This window comes from Lutra lutra, chromosome 14, assembly GCF_902655055.1.
Source record: "Lutra lutra chromosome 14, mLutLut1.2, whole genome shotgun sequence".
Lineage (NCBI taxonomy): Eukaryota > Metazoa > Chordata > Mammalia > Carnivora > Mustelidae > Lutra > Lutra lutra.
This window is the reverse complement of record NC_062291.1, coordinates 31,205,686-31,216,218: the sequence shown is the minus strand read 5'-3', so window position 1 is coordinate 31,216,218 and position 10,533 is coordinate 31,205,686.

Below are 10,533 nucleotides of genomic sequence, written 5' to 3'. Positions count from 1 at the left end.
ATGTGGGGCTCGACCTCAGGACCTTGGGATCATGACCTGAGCCAAAGGCAGAGGCTTTAACCCACTGAGCCACCCAGGCACCCCTTTAATATACATTTTTAAAACATTTCTATGTTTTTCTTTTTGGAATTTTGTTGCCATAAGTAACTCTTTTAATTTATAATAAACTAAGATTTTTCTTTAATATTTATGCATATGTGGAAATTCTTTCTTTCTTTCTTTTTATTTATTCTTTCTTTCTTTCTTTATTATTTATTTATTTGACAAACAGAGATCACACAAACAGAGATCACAAGTAGGCAGAGAGGCAGGCAGAGAGAGAGGAGGAAGCAGACTCCCTGCTGAGGATCATGGGATCATGACCTGAGCCGAAGGCAGAGGCTTTAACCCACTGAGCCACCCAGGCGCCCCTGGAAATTCTTTTTTTTTAATTTTTTTATTTTTTCTAATTGAAGTGTAATTAACATACAATGTTGTATTAGTTTCAGGGGTACACCATATAGATCCATTGATTCTCTACATTATACAGTGCCCTCCACAATAAGTGTATACACCATCTGTCACTCTATAACCTTATGACAATATTACTGAGTATTTTCATGCTCATGAATTATTTATTTTATAACTGGGCGTCTGTACCTCTTATTTTTTAAGTTTATTTTTTCTTTAGTAATCTCTACACTCAATTTGGGGTTTGAATTCAAGAGCCAGAGATCAAGAGGTACACTACACTGAATGAGCCAAGCAGGCACCCTGTAGTCTGTGCCTCTTAGTCCCCTTTATCTATCTCAGCCATCTCCTCACCCACCTTTCTTTTTTAAGATTTATTTACTTATTGGGATGCCTGAGTGGCTCAAGTCAGTTAAGTGTCTGCCTTTGGCTCAGGTCATGATCCCAGAGTCCTGGGATCAGTTCCTGCATTGGGTTCCTTCCTCAGCAGGGAGCCTGCTTCTCCCTCTGCCTGCTGCCTCCCCCTGCTTGTGCTCTTTCTCTCTCTCTGACAAATGAATAAATAAAATCTAAAAAGAAAAAGATTTTGGGACACCTGGGCGGCTCAGTCGGTTAAGCAACTGCTTTCAGCTAGGGTCATGATCCCAGGGTCCTGGGATGGAGCTCTCTGCTCAGCAGGAGGCCTGCTTCTCCCCCTCCCCTCTGACCATACTCTCCCTCTCACTCACTTTCTCTTTCAAATAAATAAATAAAACCTTTTTTTTTTTTAAAGATTTTATTTATTTATTTGACAAAGAGAGAGATAGAGAGAGAGGGAACACAAGCAAGGGCAGAGGGAGAGGAGGAAGAAGCAGGCTCCCCGCTGAGCAGTGAGCCCGATGTGGGGCTCGATGTGGGGCTCGGTCCCAGGACCCTGAGATGACCTGAGCCAAAGGCAGACACTTAATGACTGAGCCACCCAGGCACCACTGAAATAGAAGTTCTATGAATAGTGTACTGGAAAATTAATGAAGTTTTTACTTCATTTAAGAAGTAATTCAAGTTTCGTTTTTGCAGTGTTCCTTCCACATTATACTGAGCTAATACTTTTTAAGATAGGATTTTACATCTCTCCACAGATATTTGGAATGATCATAAGTTCCAGGTGCTTACATGTATGTAAATAATTGTTTTTTGAAATGACTGACTGAAGAAGAAACAGTGGTGCAAGAAGAGGAATGTGGGGTGGAAGAGCAATTTCTTGTTTGTCTTAGGAGGCCAGAGACTAGAATGTATTTATTTATTTATTTATTTATTTATTTATTAAAAGATTTTATTTATTTATTTGACAGACAGAGATCACAAGTAGGCGGAGAGGCAGGCAGAAAGAGAGGGGGGAGGCAGGCTCCCCTGCTGAGCAGAGAGCCTGATGTGGGGCTGGATCCCAGGACCCTGGGATCATCACCTGAGCTGAAGGCAGAGGCTTTAACCCACTGAGCCACCCAGTGCCCCTAGAATGTGTTTAAATACTTCTCAGGAGGATCCAATATTGAAATTGAAATTACAGGGAAAGAAGAAATTACTCTCTCCTGAAGAACTAGCAGTCCTTGAGAACAGGGATGGAGGCCAGCGCGCACAGAGAGGGATTAATCTTTGACTGGAGGAAGGACATTTCCTTCCTGGTGATGGAAAGCAGAAGATGGGTGCGGGTGGAGGGAGGTCGCTAAACTGCAGCTGGGAAAAGGAGAGGATTTTCCGTCTGTGGCTTCGACTTCTCTTAGGAAAAAAGCAGTCAATAATTGAGAACAAATGGGGTTCAAAGGTGGACACGGATTGGATGGTTTAGAAAAACAGTGTTAGAGGCCTCATTGACGCTGGTAATTGTGACTGTGTGACTGGGAGAGTGGGGATTTGGACCACCTGCCAGAGGACCTTTGCATAATCCAGCTTCAGGAAGCAGAAAGGCCTCTTGGCCACAGGCCATATGACTCTGCTTTCTTCACGTAGGAACACATGGAAGTAATAACCTGACACTAGGTAAGCAAGGCCTAGGCTGATCCATTTTCATGAAATTATTTCTATGTGAAAACTAAAGAAAGAGAACAAAAATGTAACATTTTCCTTGGACTTTATATTATGTACTAGGTCTTGATAATTTTGGTGTGCTCACAACCTTGTATTATTCTGTTAAAGGATAAAGAAACCCCATCTTTCAGGTTCCAAAAAGAAAGGAACATTGCATATCATTACCATTCCTGAGCATAAAGGACGAAGGCCATCGCAAAATGGAAAGATAGTGACCAAATCATCTCATAGAGGAGCTCATTTATTCTGAATCACTGGAGATGGGGCAGAGATGGTTGGAAGCAGAAGTTAAGAGTATGGACGGTGGGACCAGACTGCCTCGGCTCAAATCTGGCTCCTCCTAACAGCTGTGTTAATGCTGGGCAGTCCAGTTACCTCTCCTGTGCTTATTTCTTGATTGAGGATTACATGACTATTAGACATGCAGTGGTTTAGAGGGAAGTACTTAGAACAGTGTTGGCATATAGTAAACTATTATAATCTATTCCATTTCTGCTCAGATACGTGAAACAGTTCAAGGAGAGCAACTTCATTACTAGAGGGCTGGGCAACTAGTGTGGATAACATCTGATTATGCTTTAAGCTTATCTCTAGTAGAAAATACAGTCTTTGGGCGCCTGGGTGGCTCAGTGGGTTAAGCCGCTGCCTTCGGCTCAGGTCATGATCTCAGGGTCCTGGGATCGAGTCCCGCATCGGGCTCTCTGCTCGGCAGGGAGCCTGCTTCCCTCTCTCTCTCTCTGCCTGCCTCTCTGTCTACTTGTGTTCTCTCTCTGTCAAATCAATAAATAAAATCTTAAAAAAAAAAAAGACTATATTTTCTTTTTTTTTTTTTAAGATTTTATTTATTTGACAGAGGGAGACACAGCGACAGAGGGAGCACAAGCAGGGGGAGTGGGAGAGGGAGAAGCAGGCTTCCCGCTGAGCAGGAAGCCCAATATGGGGCTCGATCCCACGACCCTGGGATCATGACCTGAGCCAAAGGCAGACGCCTAAAGACTGAGCCACCCAGGCACCCCAGAAAATACAGTCTTAACAGGGGTGAATCTCAAAAGCATTATGGTAAATGGTCCAAGCTAGCTATTTTATTTTCATTAACATTCTGAGAAGGGCAAAAAAACTAAGGAAAGAAATCTGACCAGTCATTGCCAGGAGCAACCATCTGGGGAGGAGGCAATCTGACTACAAAGGATACCAGGGAATTTGGGGGGCTATTGGAAATATGTTGTAATCTGAGCCATCTGATATAGTAGGCACTAACCACAGTGGCTACTGAGTGTTCGAATTGTGACTAGTGCAAGAAAGGAACAGAACTGGGGCACCTGGGTGGCTCAGGGGGTTAAAGCCTCTGCCTTCAGTTCATGTCATGATCCCAGGGTCCTGGGATCGAGCCCTGCATCAGGCTCTCTGCTCAGCAGGGAGCCTGCTTCTCCCTCTCTCTGCCTGTCTCTCTGCCTGCTTGTGATCTCTGTCTGTCAAACAAATAAATAAAATCTTAAAAAAAAAAAAAGGAACAGAACTTTTAGTTGTATTTAATTTTAAAAATTTTCTTTTTAAAGTAAGCTGTACACCTGACATGGGGCTTGAACTTAGAACTCCAAAATCAAGAGTGGCATGCTCTACAGACAGAGCAAACCAGGTACCCCGGTTGTATTTAATTTTTTTTTTGTATTTAATTTTAATTAACAAAAATTTAAACTTAAAAATTGATCATTGATTCAATTATTGGAAACCTTTAAAGTATGTTTAGAGGGGCACCTGGGTGGCTCAGTGGGTTAAGCCTCTGCCTTGGGCTCAGGTCATGATCTCAGGGTCCTGGGATCAAGCTCCACCTCGGGCTCTCTGCTTGGCAGGGAGCCTCCTCCTCCCTCTCGTTCTGCCTGCCTCTCTGTCGGCTTGTGATCTCTCTCTCTCTGTGTTAAATAAACAAAATCTTAAAAAAAAATTATGTTTAGAATAACTCCGGTATGCATATCTACTTTTTCAAGTAAATTTGATGAAGCAGATCAAGTATTTCATACAAAAATTTAACTTCTGAATGGAGATATACTAGGTATATATAAAATACACACTAAATTTCAAAGACTTAATGCAAAATACTTCATCATTACTGTTAGAATGATACTATTTTGGGGAGCACCTAGGTAGGTCAGTCAGTTAAATGGCTGATTCTTGATTTCGGCTCAAGTCATGATCTCAGGGTCCTGGGATCAAGCCCCAAGTCAGGTCTTCACTCAACCGAGATTCTGCCTGAGGAGTCCCTCTCTACCCCCCTGCTCTTGCATGTGCACACTCTCTGTCTCAAAAATTTTAATAAATCTTAAAAAAAAAAAATGAGGGGAGCCTGGGTGGCTCAATCATTAAACGTCTGCCTTTGGCTCAGGTCATGATCTGAGTGTCCTGGGATTGAGTCCCCACATCAGGCTCTCTGCTCAGCAGGAAGCCTGCTTTTCCCTCTCCCACTCCCCCTGCTTGTGTTCCCTCTATTCTGTGTCTCTGTCAAATAAGTAAAATCTTTAAAAATAAAATAAAATAAAATGATATTATTTTGGACATATTTAGTTAAAATATACAATTAAAATAATTTCTTGACTCTTTTTTACTTTTTATTTTATTTTATTTTATTTATTTCAGAGAGAGAGAAAGAGAGAGAACGCACACAAGCAGGGAGAAGGGCAGAAGAAGAGGGAGAATCAGACCTGCTGCTTCTGAGTAGGGAGCCTCATGTGGGGCTTGATCCCTGGACCCTGATATCATGAGCAGAAAAGAGCAGACCCTGAGCAGAAAACAGATGCTGAACTGATTGAGCCATCCAGGTGCCTCTCTTTTTTCCTTTGATTTTTATTTTTTAAGATTTTATTTATTTATTTGATAGACAGAGATCACAAGTAGGCAGAGAAGCAGGCAGAGAGAGAGGGAGAAATAGGTCCCCAATGAGCAGAGAGCCCGATGCAGGGCTCGATCCCAGGACCCTGAGATCATGACCTGAGCCCAAGGCAGAGGCTTAACCCACAGAGCCACCCAGGCGCCCCTCCTTTTTATTGTTTTTAATTTACTTTTCTTATTTACTTTTTAAAATGAGGCTATCCTACGAAAATTTTAATTAGAAATGTGATGGTTTTCTGTTGGACAGAGCTGTTCTATATCTTGTTTATTGTGGTGGTTGCAGGACTATATATGTTTGTCAAAACTCAGAGAACTCAGGTAAAGGGAGAATTCTGCTGCATGTAAATTATTTCTCAATAAACATAACAGTTAAAGGGTGCCTGACTCTTGGTCTTGGGGCCATGAGTTCTAGTCTCCCACTGGGGATAGAGATTACTAAAACAAACAAACAAATCTTTAAAAAATGTTCTAGGGGCGCCTGGGTGGCTCAGTGGGTTAAAGCCTCTGCCTTCGGCTCAGGTCATGATCCCGGGGTCCTGGGATCGAGCCCCGCATCGGGCTCTCTGCTCAGCAGGGAGCCTGCTTCCTCCTCTCTCTCTCTCTGCCTGCTTCTCTGCCTACTTGTGATCTCTGTCTGTCAAATAAATAAATAAAATCTTTAAAAAAAAATGTTCTAAAGAAAATTAAAATCTTGTTTGAAAAATGTTTTTAAACAATATCTGTCTCTTAAAAATTCTGACCTTTTCATTCACAGTCTTATAAAATAGCCTGGTAGCAAATCTGGTGCCTGGCAAAGAGAAGGGATTTTCCTTGATCTTTGGCCAAAAAAATTTTTTTAAACTTCCAGAAAGGGCTTATTAGAAAGAGAATGTAGAGTTGGCCAGAGAATGACTGAAATCAGGAAAGAAGCCAGAGAAGGAAAGATTGCATAGGAAGAAGTTTCAACGGATGCTCCAGAGACATAGACAAAGTGCTGTGGAAACAGCTGGTGGGACAAACAGCACAGATAGGAAGCTGAGGTCATGATATGACATATTTGAGCTAATGATTTGAGAATTGATGATACATTCCATTCCGTGACTGGAAGAAGGAGGCTCTGGTGAAGAGGAGAAAAGTTGCCCAGATAAGGTGAAGGAACTGAGCATTATATGTTAACTAAACCAGAATTTATTTGTTCATTCATTCATTCATTCATTCATTCATATCATCTTTAGAGAGAAAGAGAAAGCAGGGGGAAGGGGAAGAGGGAGCGGGAGAGAGAAACACAAGCAAATTCTGTGTGAGCACAGCACCCACATGGGGCTTGATCTTGCACCCCAGAGATCACGACCTGTTCGGAAACCAAGAGCTGGGTGCTTAACCAACTATGACACCCAGGCATCCTACCAACTAGAATTTAAATAAACACTTGGAAAATAAATAGATAGATAGATAGGTCAATGTTGGTATCTCTGAGGGTATAAAAAAGAAAAAGATAAGACACTGAAGCTGATACTAGAACAATGGGAAGGAACTAGCCATATGAGGAACTGAAGGTAGGACCAAGCAGCAAGTGCAAAGGGTCTGAGTCAAAAGACTTTGGCCTGTTCAAGGAATGGTAGCTTGGGGTGGCTGGAGCATGATGAATGAGAGCAGACAGGTGCAATGAGTGCAATGGGAAGCCATAGAGGTCCTTTCAAGCAAGGAAACATCATGATCGGAGATCTGTTTTTATTTTTATTTTCTTTTATTATTTTTTAAAGGTTTATTGATTTATTTGAGAGAGAGAGAGCTCAAGGTGGGAAAAGGGGCAGAGGGAGGTGGAGAAACTCAAGCAGACCACACTGAGGGCTCAAACTCATGACCGTGAGATCAAAACCTGAGCCAAGATCAAGCGTTGGTCTCTTCAGGCACCTGGGTGGCTCAGTTGGTTGACCATCTGTCTTTGGTTCAGGTCATGATCGTGGGGTCCTGGGATGGAGTTCTGGGCCCTTGCTCAGCAGGGAGTCTGCTTCTCCCTCTCCCTCTGACATGCCCCCCTGCTTGAGCTCTCACTCACTCTCAGTCTCTCTCAAATGAATAGAAACAAAACAAAACAAAACAACACAACAAAACAAAACAGTTGGTCTCTCAACCCATTGAGCCACCAGGCACCACTGAGCTTTGCGTTAATTAATTAATTAATTAAAAAAAAGATTTTATTTATTTATTTGACAGAGATCACAAGTAGGCAGAGAGGCAGGCAGAGAGAGAGAGGAGGAAGCAGGCTCCAGCTGAGCAGAGAGCCCGACGTGGGGCTCGATCCCAGGACCCTGAGATCATGACCTGAGCCGAAGGCAGAGGCTTTAACCCATGGAGCCACCCAGGTGCCCCTGAGCTCTGCTTTTAAAAGATTACACGGGGCACCTGGGTGGCTCAGTTGGTTAAGCATCCCTTGGAGCCAACTTAGTAAATAAATAAACACATAGACGGGCTTTTGTCTAGAGACCATTAAGATAAAGAATCTAGAAACCATGTCACTAGAGGGAAGGAACTGTGTATTTGGCCTGAAGATAAAAAACAAGACAACACACGATAGTTGTCTTTTAGGATGGATGTTTAGTTAGGATATTCATTGAGCTGTTTAGCAGGGAGCAAAATCATAGAAAAGAATACCTCTTTTTCTCTTGTGTAAAAACAAATTTGATAGGTGGGTCAGGGGAGTAGGTCATCCAGGGACCCAAGTTCCTTCTATTTTGCTGTTCTGGCATTACCTAGTGTGTTGCCCATGTCTGTATGGTCAGCCTAACTTGCAGATCTCCCTTTTAATCAGTCAGGCAAAATGTGGAAAATGTAATCTCCAGTGGCCTTGCTAAACCTGAGGAGATCTGGTCAGGAGTTGGAGTTGTTTCCATTATTAGAAGGAAGAGTAATACCAGATGCTATAGCAGGGGAGTTGCGCTTCAGATTACATTAATGAATGAATCAATCAATTAACTTTTATTTTATTTTTTAAAAAGATTTTATTTATTTATTTGACAGAGAGAGACACAGCGAGAGAAGGAACACGAGCAGGGGAGTAGGAGAGGGAGAAGCAGGCTTCCAGCTGAGCAGGGAGCCCAATGCTGGGCTCGATCCCACGACCCTGGGATCATGACATGAGCCAAAGGTAGAGCTTAACAACTGAGAAACCCAGGCACCCAATTAATTAATTTTTTAAAATAAGCACTACACCCAACATGGGGCTTGAACTCACAACCTTGAGATCGGGAGTCACATGTCTTACCAACTGAAATAGCCAGGCACCCTCAGATTAGATGAATTAAGAAAAAAATTAATTAATTTGACAGAGAGCGTGAGTGAGACAGTGAGAGAGGGAACACAAGCAGGGGGAGCGGGAGAGGGAAAAGCAGGTTTCTCGCTGAGCAGGGAGCCTATGCAGGGCTCAACTTCAGGACCCTGGGATCATGACCCAAGCCGAAGGCAGACGCTTAACGACTGAGCCACCCAGGTGCCCCAGATCAGATGAAAAAAAAAATTTTTTTTTTTAGATTTTATTTATCTATTTGACAGAGAGAGAGACACAGTGAGAGAGGGAACACAAGCAGGGGGAGTGGGAGGAGAAGCAGGCTTGCCACAAGCCCCGATATGGGGCTTGATCCCAGGACTCTGGGATCAAGATCTGAGCTGAAGGCAGACGCCCAATGACTGAGCCACCTGGAGCTCCATAGATATATTTAAAGTAACTTATTAGTTCGTGATATTTGCTGTAGTATCAGCCTATTTTTTTTCACCTCAGGTTCTAGTAAATACATTAGGATGTAAACTTTAAAATACTGTTAACATACTGTGTCCAGGATTAAGTTTATTAAAATAATGAAAAACCCAAGGGAGGGCATGAGTCAGTCTAAATCCAAATTGACTTAAAGCTCTGCCAATTACTACGGGTATGATCTTAGCCACTTTTAAGCTTCAGAATTAATCTGTAAAATGGAGTTGGTAAGAGTCCTTACTGAATAGCATCACTGTGGAAGTTAAATAATTTATATAAAATGTAAGGGTTTGGTACACAATAAGATTCTATAGGGGCACCTGGCTGGCTCAGTCAGTAGAACATGCGATTCTCGATCTCAGGGTCATAAGTTTAAGCCCCATTGGGCATGGAGCCTACTTAAAAAAACAAAGCAAACAAACAAACAAAAAACCCCCCAAAACAAAACAAAACAAAAAGTAAGGATTCCATAAATGTAGTCCTCTTGACTTTGTTAAACATAATCTACACAATTGGACAGCTACAAATATTAAATCTTATAGTCCTTTGTAGTTAAAAATGTGTGATTTTTATTGGATATTAAAGTTTTAAAATATTCTTTTGAAGAGGAAAGAAAAATTAGACTACCAGGTGCAAAATAGAAGTATAAAATTTATTTAAAACCACCCACAAAGTTCTGTGTAATCAGGAATGATACAATTTGCAATATTTTTTTTAAAAACTCATGACAAAGATTTAAAATATAATTTCAATTACAGTATTCATTTAGCCTTATTCAGTTAGAACACTTAAAAAAAAGAAACTTTGTGCTCTAAATAAATGAGACACACAAGGAAAATATAATAGACAATTTCCACAACTATCTTTACATGTATGTTTCAATACTAGTACATTTCAATGCATTTTGCTACATAAACATGAAATCATGTACAACTGCTGTGCACCAAAATTTAGCTTAATTAGGTCTTTCAAGTAACATGCAATTCCAACTCACAAGTCTTCAAGTACTGCTAGTAAGTGTTCCCTTGTATGCAGAGCACTATATGTTGATCCTGAATTGAAATCATCATAATTAAGATTTTCTCTTTCCCTTCTGCATGGTGAAGTGCTTTTTCTTTAAACTGTTTCTCCCATATATTAAGAATTTGTGGAGTTTTAAAATCTTTTCCTTACTAACTTATTTCCTTATATGGGATATTTCATACAGTAGAACTGCAATAGGTAAAAATAATCCCCGAAAGCGAAAAATCAAAGTTACAAAATAAATAGTAAATATACCCTAAGGAGAGACAAAGTCACCTAGAGACAGGAATATTAACTTGTGAAATTGGTATTGTCTATGGAAAGTCAGCACTGCTCTATTTCCCCATGATGAAGATTCTGTGAATATTTTACTCCCACTATTG